This window comes from Pseudopipra pipra, chromosome W (genome assembly GCF_036250125.1).
Source record: "Pseudopipra pipra isolate bDixPip1 chromosome W, bDixPip1.hap1, whole genome shotgun sequence".
Taxonomy (NCBI): domain Eukaryota; kingdom Metazoa; phylum Chordata; class Aves; order Passeriformes; family Pipridae; genus Pseudopipra; species Pseudopipra pipra.
In genome coordinates this window covers 17,720,137-17,732,162 of record NC_087580.1, presented here as the reverse complement: position 1 = coordinate 17,732,162, position 12,026 = coordinate 17,720,137, and the positions used below count along the sequence as shown (strand labels likewise).

Genomic DNA, 12,026 nt, shown 5'->3' with positions numbered 1-12,026 from the left:
ATGGCTTTGGGGAGAGGGCAGCAGGCACATGAACATCCCGCTCTTGCAGCTGCTGAGGAGGTTGATCTCCTGGGCTTGGCTGGAGGAGGTGGCACCTGTGTTGAGTAATTGCTGAAATCCAATCGATCTGGGATGACCCCAAATGACAGTTTAGTTTTCAGCTTGCTCGAGCTGTATCTCAGCAGCTTTTGGGTATCATTTTTGGCCCCCAGACAGGACACCTCTGCCTGATCTCCCGCGGATCCGAGGGATCTCTGGATCTTCACGCCAGCACCAGGACTTTGCTGCAGAAGAGCACAGATCCCCAGCCCAGTCTGGGACACAGGTAAGATCCCAGTGGATAACAAGGCATTCTTTTGGGGAATCCTGCCCATGTCAAACGTATGGATCTTTCAGTGCACTGGGGGTTCTTTGGTATTTTGGGAATCCTGCTCATCTGAGACCTGTGGATCTTCCAGCCCTTTGGGTGGGTTCTTTGGAATTCTGGAATTTGGTCTTTGGCTTTGTTTTATCAATCACTATTGTTCTGTACTTGTAAATTCTCCCAGGGAGAATTTAATGGAGTGTTGGAATCAATGGGTGGCTGTTCTGGAACACTGAATTAGAATCCATTGTTGCAGTTGATGCTGTTTGAGAAGGGGAACAGAAGTGGAAGGAGGTTATGTCTGGTGCTGTGTTTTTCCCTTTGCAGAACGTGTGAAAGGGCAGAAAGATTGTGGTGTGAATGCAGCGCCCTCAGAGCCCTTGGTGTGAGCCCGGAAAGGAAAATCAAGCTGAGGGACAAGATCAGTCTAATTTGGGGACATTGTTGGAGGTTGGAGTTGCAGTTCTGGAAGAAATCCCTGAGGAAATGGTGCCCCGGGGAGAGGAAGAGGATGAGAGCGTGGGCAGCCTGCTTCAAACATCCCCCCAGGAGACTTGGGATCAGTCCCTGTGCATCCTGTAAGAAAGATGGACACTGGAAATGGGATTGTCCGCAACTGAAACTTCAGAACCCTCCGAACCCTCTCGTGGCATCACTGAAGACGACTGAGGGGGCACCAGAGGATTCTTCCCCATCAGAACATCTGGTTCCAGCCAAGCTAAGCACAATTGTTTGTGGCTGTGGGAACTTGTTCCTCTGTGTTAAATCCAGGGAAATGAAACTCAAGGGACAATTCTAGAACAATTGTCTGGTGTGCCAGGGAATTGGGAAACTGGGCCATTTTTAATGCTGTGGCTTTGAAATTGGGAAAACAGTGGTTGGCTCCCCAGTTTTTGTATTTCCCCAATTCCCCAAAGCCTCTGCTTGGGAGAGATCTCTTGGCAAAATGAAATGCCACAATCCAATTGAAAAATGGTCCAATATAGCTTATTATTGCAGAGCCTAATTCTGTGGAAGTTTCTAGTTTTGCATGAGAGTCTCCCAAAGCAGAAGTAATCCATCTGCCACCATCACTTGGGGATGCAGTGGTTCCAACAGGATGGGCTGGAGAGGTGCCTCCATGATCCAAGAGAGCAGAACCCGTGAGAATTCCAGAGAAACCTGGAGTGGGGTTGGTGAGGCCAAAGCAATGTCCTTTGCAAATAGAAAGTTGTAAGGGATTCTCACCCTTTGTAGAACAATTGATGAAATTTTGCTTGTGAAAAGAAGGTGAATCTAAATGGAATGCTCCAGTTTTGCCAGTCAAGCAGGCAAATGGAAGGCTATGCCAGTTAGTCCAAGACCTTAGAGCTGTAAAGAACAGAGTAGAAGATATACAAGCAGTCATAGTGAATCCTTACACTTTGCTAACTCCCCTAAATGAGGGTTTAATATGTTTCACAGCATTAGGTTTGAAAACTGCCTTTTTGTGTCTCCCTTTGAGTTGGGAAAGTCAAGAGCTTTTTGCTTTCCAATGGGAAAATGCAAAGCTGGGGAGGAAAACCCATCTGACTTTGGTGGTCCTCTTGCAGGGGTTTAAAAATAGCCCCCCAATATCTGGAACTCAATTGGCAAAGGGACTGGAGGAATGGAGAAGTCCAAACCCACCCTCTTGGAGCCTTATTGCAGTGTGGGGATGATCTTTTGATGCCACTGATGCTGAGCAGCAACGTTGGGGTCAGACTGTGGCCCTGTGGAATTTCCTTGGGCTGAGTGGATATGGGGTATCCCAAACACAAAGTGCAAGTAGTCCAGAGCCCAGGAGCCTCCGTGGGCTTTGGAATTCTCCAAGGACAAGGGAGGCTGGGCCAGGAAGGAAAGAAGCAACCTGTCAACTGCCCCAGCCCCAGCAAAGGAAGCCCAGAGCGGGATTGCTTCCAGACTAGAGGAGAAGTGTATTGGCAGAGCTGACTTAGGAGACAGCCCCTTGGAAAGTCCTGGTTGGGAATTGTTTCCCAGTGGGGGCAGCTTTGTCCGGCATGGAAAACAATTCTCTGGATGCACAGAACTCCCCACCACCAGGTCAGAGATCCTGACAGAGATCCTTCTCCCAGTAGAAGAAAATGAGTCTAGTGCTAAGGATTGTCAACTCCTTGAAACCTTAGAGCAAACTTTGCTCCAGGAGGCTGGGCAGTTCCCCCAAGTGGGCAAATAATAGTCCCTGAGCCAATCTCCTGTGACCTGGTGGATGGGGAACATGAGGGGATTCCTTGGAGTGAAGCAAATTATTGAAACATTTGCCCAAGTGGGTTCTTGGTCCAAAACTGACCCCAGTTGTACAAGCAGTGAGTCAGCAGTGTGGTGTGTGGAAGAGAAATAATCCAAACCCTGCCACTGGAGTGGGAACAGGTGATGGAAAATGCAGAAATGCTGCAGGTGAATGTTGGCAGATGGATGTGACTGAATTGCCCAGACAAGGGGGGTGTAAAGATCTCCTGGTCTTGGGGGATACCTTCTCTGGGTGGCCAGAGGCTGTTCCTTGTTGCACTAAGCAGGTTGGGAAAGAGACTGCAATCCTGTTCAGTGCAATCCTCCCTGTATTTGGGATGCCTTTGGGAATGTCATCAGACAGAGGTTCCCACTTGACTGCAGAAACAAAATGCTTCACTCTTGTTTTGCTCTTCTGACAACAGTTCAAACACTGTTGACGTGGGAGGAAAATTTACATGTCTTTTTAGTGCCAAAGGTGATCCAAGTGTTGCCCACAAGTGTCTGTATTAAGTAAGCAAGACTCTGTAAGGAATCTGGAAACTGTGTGTGTAATGTAAAGCCCTGTGTGGCTGTCACTGAAGTGCTGAGGCTGAACAACAGCCCCTGAGCCAAAGCTGAGCTCTAGATGAACCTTCCAACCTAATGGGCTGTGTCTCCATGTATCTGCTCCTGAGCTAAAACTGGGTCTATTTGTTGGTACAAATGTGGTGGGATGGGACTCCACCTGTGTATCTGCTCCTGAACCAAACAGGTGTGCTTCTTAGGAAGATCTGTTAGTCTGGGCTCATCAGTGAATCCTGTTTGTATCTGTTCCTTAACAAAAGATGTCTGATTGTGAGCAAAATCTGATCTTTCTGTATCTGGAGAGTGGTGGAGGCCATGGCAGTCGATGTCTGGCCTTGTTTGGCAGTGGCTGGTGCAGGGGGAGCCTTGGTTTGGGAGAAGTAGAACATTGCTCCCAAGATTCTGCTCTGGCCAAATAAGGAACAACAGAATCTTAGAGAAGTCCTGGAGAATTGGATCAGGGCTGGAACTCAAGCAAACAGGATGTGAGCTGAGCTCTGGGGACCCAGAGAAGATCAAACCAAACATGACGGTCTCTGTGGGGAAAAGCAGTGATGCTGAGAACCGAGGTCAAGAAGCAGACACCTGAGCTTTGGGGGGCACCAGATGCCAAAAAACCCACCAGAGACCCCCAGAGAAGACCCCAAATGACCAAGTAGGGACTTGCAATAGGGGTGTGACTGTGTAAAGCACAGTAATGGACATGTGTTCAGTAAGGGGGAATATCCAATGCCTCTGGAATCAGTGTGTGTAATCCCAAGCCCTGCCTGTGTCCCTGAGCAGGCTGGATTAGAAGAACTCTCCTGCAGGCGTCCAGCACGCTGCCCTAAAGAATGCCTGCTTCTTAACACCTCCCAGCTGGGGTTAAGGACTTGCTTTCTGCTGCTTTTGGGCACCATTTCTGGCCCCAGATGGGACCCTCTGCCTGATCTCCCGTGGATCCGAGGGATCTCTGGATCTTCACGCCGGCCCCAGGACTTTCCTGGAGAAGACCACAGATCCCTGGACTGGTCTGGGATGGGGGAAGATCCCATTGGATAATAAGGCATTCTTTTGGGGAATCCTGTCCCTCTAAGACATGTGGATCTTCCAGCTCTTTGGGTGGGTTATTTGGTGTTCCCCCATTTGGTCTCTGGCTTTGTTTTCTCCACTGATCCTTGTTTTGTGTTTGTATTTGTTTCTGCACTGTAACATTTGTCCAAGTGGGTTCTTGGTCCAAAACTGACCCCAGCTGTACAAGCAGTGAGTCAGCAGTGTGGTGTGTGGAAGAGAAATAATCCAAACCCTGCCACTGGAGTGGGAACAGGTGATGGAAAATGTAGAAATGCTGCAGGTGAATGTTGGCAGATGGATGTGACTGAATTGCCCAGAAAATGGGGGTGTAAAGATCTCCTGGTCTTGGGGGATACCTTCTCTGGGTGGCCAGAGGCTGTTCCTTGTCACACCAACTGGGCTGGGGAAGTGAGTGGAATACTGTTGAATCCAAGAATCCCTGGATTCGAGGTACATTTGGGAATGTCATCAGACAGAGGAGCTCACTTGATTGTAGAAGTGGTACAGCAAGTCAAATCAGGGATGCATTATTGCAGAATTCCAAAGGCCAGAGCCCCTTGGGTAACTGAGAGGTTGTCTGAGAAGAAACCAAATGCTTAAGTCTGCTTTGGCTCTCCTGACAATAGTTAATTGGGTCTTGACTTGGGAGCAAAATTTACATCTCCTTTTAGTCTCAAACGTGACCCAAGTGTTGCCTCCAAGGGATTGCTGGGTGTGCACTCCTTTACCTGAAAAGACAAGGAAGCCATTCACCATTTCTGCCTTCCCTGTTCTGGCAGAAATGATTCCTGGTCACTGGGTGAGCACTTGTGTTCCCCAAAAAGTAGACCAGCAGTCAGTGTGCAAGTACCCCCCACCACCTCTGACAATCCTGCCTGTGTCCAAAGCTGTAACCCCCACTAAAGGAACAGGACAAGTGGATTGTGTTAATGAGAGTGGCCCGTTTGTGGGAAATCACCCCAATGTCCTCAAACCCTTCCTGCTGGGGAAATGACTGATCCTTGGCCGGTCCCCAAAGGAACGGGGTGGGATTGGTGTGTGGAAATAACACCTGGGAAGGGTTGCCCCAAAGCTGGAAGGGCATTTGTATTTCAGCTTGCATCAGGATTCAGTGCTGTAGCTGTTCTAATGCCTTGAGCTGTAAAATGAAATAAAGCTCCTAAGACACTCCATCCCTTCAGGAGCTTAGTCTGAAAAAAGGGGGATTTGATGTGGGATATAGAAGACTGCTCCCAACATTTCTCTATGGCCAAGGAAGGAGAACTGTAATCTTGGAGAGGTCCTGGAGAACTGGATCAGGGATGTAACTAAGCAAACAGGATGGAAGCTGAGCTCTGTGGGCCCAGAGAAGATCAAACCCAAACGTTCCAGTCTTTGTGGTGAAAGGTAATGACACTGTGTCTGCTCAGAACCGAGGTCAAGAAGTGGACACCTCAACTTTGGGGGGCACCAGATGCCAAAAAACCCACCAGAGAGCCCTGAAGGAGACCCCAAAGGACCAACTAAGGACTTGCAATAGGGGGGGTGATTGTGTAAAGCAAAGTAACATCTATGTCTTAAGTAAGGGAGAATATCTAATGAATCTGGAAACTGTGTGTGTCATGTAAAGCCCTGTGTGGCTGTCACTGAAGTGCTGAGGCTGAACAACAGGCCCTGAGCCAAAGCTGAGCTCTAGATGAACCTTCCAACCTAACAGTCTGTTTATCCCTGTATTTGCTCCTTAGCTAAAACTGTGTATGTTTGTTGGTCAAAGATGTAGTGTGGAAAGACTCCCCATGTACCTGCCCCTGAACAAAATAAATGTGCTTATTAGTGAGATCTGTGAGTCTCAGCTCATTAGTGAATGATATTTGTATGTGTTCCTTAATCAAATCTTATGTCTGATTGTGAGCAAAATGTGATCTTTATCTTCCTGTCTTTAGAGAGTGGTCAAGGCCCTGGCAGTGGATGTGTGGCCTTGTTTGGCAGCAGATGGGGCAGGTTGACTGCCTGGGTTTTCCCCTTAAGCCCTGGCCAGGCTGTGGGTGGAACCCAGGAGGAGAAGGGAGCCAGATGGTTTTGCACACTCGTAGCTCTGTGAGCTTGTTTCTGCAAGGCCAGAAAAGCTGGACCCCCTCCCAGCAGAGGTGGAGCCCTCCCCTATGAGTGGACGCCCTGGGTGGGATTTCCCGGGCCCGGGAGGGGTTCTCCAACCCTTGGCTGCGACCGGGGCTCCCCCGCTGCCGGGCGGGCCTGGCTGAGGGGAACAGATGAGGGCAACTGGGCAGGGAGCTTTTCTACTCACTCCAGGCACTCTTGGTAGGAACGATGAGGTGCGTTACTGAGCTCAGCCTTTTGTCATTCTTTGCTGCTCTGCACTGCAGGAAAATTACACACTTGTTCTCCAAAGTTGGTGTCGGTGTCTCTTGTGCTGACCCTCGTCGCAGGCAAAAGAGTTCCCTGGGGCCCTGCAGTGTCACAACGGTCCCCTAATTCCATGGGACAACATTCCTAATTCACCCCTGAGAACTTCTCCAAGGCTGCTGGGCTGGCACAGCCTGGACACACCTGACTGACAGTCCAGCACTTTATACGAGAAAAGCCCCACATTTTAAGGGCAGGGTCTTGTGACGTGTCCCATCAGACTCCCAGGGATGGACAGGGACACCCCCAGTGTGGATCCAACCCCCCCGAGCTCCAGGGAATCCCTCCAAGCCTCATGTGATGGGGGACACAAAGGGACCCCTCGACCTTCTGTCCCACCTCCCTCTTCCCCACTCTCCCTCCTCTTTCCCAACGTCCCCCCAGTTTCCAGACCCCCTCCGTGCTCAGCCAGGGGCTCCCAACCCCTCCCACTTAGGCTGGGGGTCGCAACCCCCCTCACACTCAGTTTTGGGGATCCCACCCCTTTTCCCTTCTCTCCCACCCCTTTCTGATCATCCCATCAAACCACAGCTTCCCCGTGCTCTGCTCTGGGGGTCCCACCCCCTCAACCGCTCAGCTGAAGGGGTCCCACCCCCTTTTCCCACCTTTTCTCCCCTTTCCCCTCCCTTTTCCCTGTCATCCCCTGTTGCCGGGGGGAGTGGAAGGCTTAGACAAAGTTCATTAAAGAAGTCCTGCCCTTGAGTCCCGAGGTGCAGAAAGGACTCCCTGGCTTTCTAAACTCCTGCTCAGAGAGGAGCCTGGGGGCGGCTGGATCCAATCTCAGTCCTGGATTATGCCAAGGGTTGGAATTTAAGGAATTACAGAGCTGTGATTGAACCACTTTTGTCCTGCAGGTTTTAATGATGGAAAATCAGATATATTGATATAAAATGAACTCATCATTATCACAGATGAACAGACAAAAAATTTTAATCAGAATTATTTACTACACAATATAAACACTAAAACTACCAGTAGTACAGGATAAGTACAATATAATTGAAGGAATTATACTAAAACTGGCAAAAAATAAATGATTATTAAGTAGACATGTGATGTAACTCCCCCAGACCAAGGCTCCTGGGGAGATCTCTTTTGCTCACCCTCGAGGACTGACCTTGAGGGGGGTTCCCCAGCCAAGGGGGGAATCTCCAACCATACACCCCAAGAAGGGTTATGTTGGAAGAACCTGCCCCTGGGAAAGGGGACTGGAACTTTATAGTATAAAGTGATGGACTGACAGCCCTTGGACTCCAGGGGTTGCCTCACCATCAGGATGTTAATTCAGGGTTGAACCCAGACTGGTTCCAACATCTCCTGGCCTGGCCTGGGCCCCTCTCAGCTCAGCACTGATACATTTGCAAATAGGGCATTGTCTTGGTCCCATTCCAGGGGGGAATGTCCTGCCACAGTGTCCCAGTGTGCCTGTAATTCCATCAGGCCCTGCAGTGTCACAATGGTCCCTTGATTCCACAACTTCCCAAATGTTTCCAGGTTCCTTTGGTTCCATGAGGCCCCCATGTCACAAAGGCCCCTGGATTCCAGGAGTTTCCACAGTGTCTCAGGGTCCCTTTTTTCCAGGAGGCCCTGCAGGCTCCCAATTGTCCCTTGATTGCAGGAGGTTCCCAAATGTCTCAGGGTTCTTTGGTTCCAGGAGGCCCTGCAGTGTCACCTTGGCCCCTTCATTCCATGCAGGCCCAGGCAGAGGAACCCCAGCACGGAGCCCCCGACCCCCGTCAGCATCTTGGGGGGCGGCGTCCGACGGCAGCTCGGGGTGGGGGGGCAGCTGGGGGCAACTGGGATATACTGGGAGAGACCAGGAGTGACTGGGGTCATCCTGGGACTGACTGGGATCATCCTGGGACTGACTGGGCCCTGTGGAACACCCTGAAAGTTCTGGAGGGGCTGTTTTAAGTGAGCTCTGGAAAACTGTCCTGGCTGTGCAGGGCAGGGAATGCTGATGTTCTGCAGGCCCCCAGCTCTGCTCTCTGGCTCCTGGTTTCCCTCGTGCTGGGCAGTTGGAGCCCAGGCAGGGGCAGCCCTACAGGAGGTTGTGGTGCTGCAGGGCCCAGGGGCTGCACCCCGAGGAGCTCCTGCCCCAGGGGCTCAGGGACCTGGCAGTCTGTGCTGCTGGGGGCAGGATCGTGCCCCGGGCTGTGGCTCCTGGGTGCAGAGGAGGAAGGAGAAGCACAGCTTTGGTCCCCACTCTTGTGGCCGGAGGTGCAATAGGCTGGGCTGGGGGTGGTGGCCTGGCTGGTCTCTCTTTGGCCTCAGTTGTGGGGTCTGCAGGGCCAAGTTTTGCCCTGCCCTGTTTGCAGCCTGGTGCTGACCCACTGCTGGGGCCCCCGGGCAGGTGGGTGTTTCTGCCCTGGGCTGTTCTCACTCACACCACATGTATGTGAGGGGGCACTAAGGTGTGTTCCTGCCCCAAATCCTGTGTCTTGGACCCTCTTGGTCCTTTCCTGGAGCATCTTCTCCCAAGCTGGGTCCTTGCCTGTTCCTCCCTGGAGCACAAACCAGGCCATTTGCAGTGGGACCTGCTGGGGGACCTGCCCTGGTCCCCGTGGCTCTGCTCTCTGGGGACAGGGAGAGTTTGGGGACTCCCTCACAAGCCACCCCCACTCATGTCCTGCTGGTCACCCAGGTGGCCCTGGCAGCGCTTGGGAACATGACTGGATGGGGGGTGTGCCCACCCGTGCCAGCAGGGAAGGGCACAAGTTCCAGGGGGGATGTCCAGGGAGACAGGACACTGCAGAGGAAGGGCCTGGGGGGTGCAGAGTGACAATAGAGAGGGGAGGGCGGATCTTTGGCATCCCCTCCTCTGCTTGTTTCAGGCTTCAAGAAGACACCACAGGAGAAATCACATGGAGAAATATTTATTGATCAAAGACTATTAAAAGCCTCAGAAACAGGGGGGAAAACGTCCTTCCTGGGGGACACCAGTCCAAGGAAACTCCTGGTTTCTGTCCAGGCAGGAGCAGGTGCCCGTGGGCTCCAGGGGGTCAATGCAGATAAAATCACTGTGGGGGCTCCTTCAGCAGCAGCATTTAATGCATTTGGACAAGCCAGGGACCATCTCCATGTCCTGCACAGAAGGGCTTCACCCTCCTCAGGATCCCTGAGTGACACAGTGACACCAAAACCCAGGAATGACAGAGCAGCTGCACCCACTAACTTGGATTTTCCCTTTTTCAAATGTCATTTAACTCACTAAATCCATCTCTTGCCTAGGAATGGTACAGCACAGTCAGGCACAGAAAGAATTTGAAGGGCCAACACCCATTTACCAATTCCAAATTTTAATGGTTGAAAGAAAGGCCCATTTTCCTTTTGCCCTGTGCCACCAACAACAGGAATCGTTTCTGACTAAATTGTCCTTTCCTCCTCTTTCAAACCCAACATGCCACTCCAGGATCTCCCAAGAAATCCATGTTCTCCCTCCCCAGTGTCCATGGAGCAGAGGTTCAGCTGGGGATGACACCTCTGGGCCCCCACACACCTTCCAAGGGCAGGAGCCTTCCTGCCTGGCCGGGAGCCCTGGGGGGAGTCCAGGCTGTGGCAGCTCCTGTTTGTCCCTTCCCCACGCACATTCCAAATCCCTGCTCTCACACTAAACCCTCCAAAGCTTTCCAAACCCAAATCCTTTCCTCTGCTCCTCTCTCACTGGGACCATTTCTGCCTCCTTCCCCTGCAGTTGGAGGAACCTCCCCAGCTGCTGCTGCTCCCTGGCATCAAACCACACCTTCCCAAACCCTGACTATTGCTCAGTTCAAAGAACAAATCTAGAGATTTCAGTTCACTTCTCTTTTCTCTGACAAAACAACAGCAACTGAAAAAACGTATTATAATCCACAAACTGAATCTCTAATTCACTAATCACTAATTGGATATCGGCACAATTAACACAAATCCAACCCCTGCAAACACTAAAGCTGACACTAAAGAATGCTCTGAACACACAATCCCAGCTTAACAGCTGCTGTGGCAATTTACCTTCCTTCAAATATTTAATGTGCACCAAATGCTTTAAAATGCACCCAAGAACAAACTACTGCATTTAACACTCTACAACAAGTGAATTTTTTCTTTTTTATATCTATTATGGGCATCCCCGAGTCAGACAGGATTCTAATACTATAACACACACTCCCAGTAACACACACTCCCCAAACACTTCACTTTCTCCAGCACTGACCATTGGCTTTGACAAACACAGTTCCCTGAGCAAAGCCCTCCCCAAAGCAGCTCTATGGGCAAGAGCTCTGTGTGTGACTGATCTGTGGGCAAAGCACACCTGGGGCCTGGAACCCACCCCCTGACCCACACCTGGGGCCTGGAACCCACCCCCTGAACCACACCTGGGGCCTGGAACCCACCCCCTGAACCACACCTGGGGCCTGGAACCCACCCCCTGAACCACACCTGGGGCCTGGAACCCACCCCCTGACCCACACCTGGGGCCTGGAACCCACCCCCTGAACCACACCTGGGGCCTGGAACCCACCCCCTGACCCACACCTGGGGCCTGGAACCCACCCCTTTCACTCAGTCAGTAGGGATTTCTTCTCATAAGCCAAATATCACACTCCTCCTTTTACAGTTCTAGCATCACTTTCACAACCCAATTCTATTCTATTCTGTTCTAGAGCTCCATTTCTAGGATGCTTAGGTATACCTTTTCTATGCTCAGCAATGCCTTAATAAAATTCCAGGGATCTTGCTTTGAACTCACCAGATCCAGGGACTGAGATCTCCCAGAAGAATATTTTCACTGCTCGCTGGAGTCCTCAGGGTCCTGGAATCCCTGGAGGGTCGACAGCATTGTCCCACCTGGCTCACCAAGAATTGTCCCTGAAAAGCGTTGGGAAGAAATGAAACCCTCCAACGCCCCTGGGAAGTGTTGGTGAGCCAGGCACTGCTTTGTTCTGGCTCCCAGAGACAGGGAGCCAATCATTCCAGCCCCACCTGTCCCTTTCCAGACTTTTCACACATTTCTACATTTGAACAAACAAACAAATTCATGTTCATTGCTTCTAATTTACCCCAATTAATGAACTAATGAATTCTCTTCATTAATTAAGACTCTAATTAGTAGTCTATCCTTAACTGGCTAATTTGGTCCACCTTCTTTGGTCCTCTTAGCACTCCTCCTCAGACACAGAGTCTCCAACTCTCAGGCTGCAATGTCTTTGTTAATCCCCTTTGGACCTTCTGGTTCCTCCAACAGGTCCTTGAAGGACCAGGAATTTAAGATCCCAGATGTCCAATCTTCAGCTCCCTCGGGCTTTGTTTATGGAAGCTCATCAGAGCCAGTGCAGAGAAACTCCAAGTTTGGGTGCTTTAAAGATCAAAGCGACAAGAGCCCGTGAAAAGAAACCCGGTCAGCTGCTGC

The 12,026-nt window shown here is 51.0% G+C and overlaps 1 long non-coding RNA gene across 1 annotated transcript; it reads left to right on the top strand.

Annotated features, from left to right (window-relative positions):
* The first annotated feature begins 25 nt into the window (after positions 1–25).
* On the top strand, positions 26–6,049 carry LOC135406445 (uncharacterized). The gene is made up of 2 exons (XR_010426255.1): positions 26–325; positions 692–6,049. It is a non-coding gene; the product is annotated as an uncharacterized LOC135406445 (long non-coding RNA).
* Positions 6,050–12,026: the final 5,977 nt, after the last annotated feature.